Source organism: Limulus polyphemus, unplaced genomic scaffold, assembly GCF_000517525.1.
Source record: "Limulus polyphemus unplaced genomic scaffold, Limulus_polyphemus-2.1.2 Scaffold1042, whole genome shotgun sequence".
Classification (NCBI taxonomy): domain Eukaryota; kingdom Metazoa; phylum Arthropoda; class Merostomata; order Xiphosura; family Limulidae; genus Limulus; species Limulus polyphemus.
Genome location: NW_013666652.1, coordinates 247,495 through 247,771, shown reverse-complemented (window position 1 = coordinate 247,771; position 277 = coordinate 247,495).

Here is a 277-nt window from a genome sequence, read left to right as displayed (position 1 = left end):
TGGGTAGGCCTTGTATGTCATACTTTCCAAATCCTGTGCTAGCTCTTGCAGGCTCTCCCCTTTAGCACGGACTCTAGTCCTAAACCTAACCCTATAGTCTTTGGACTGATTTTTAGTTCCATACCTGAGTTCTAGAGCAGCTACCAGTGCTCTATAGTTGTGCCTGTCGTCTGCTGATTCGATGAAGCTGTGTTATGATAAGAAGTCTACTGAAGTCAGCTTTGTACCAGGAGACAAGGTGTTGTTGTATAATCCCAGCAAGACCAAAGGGAAGTCT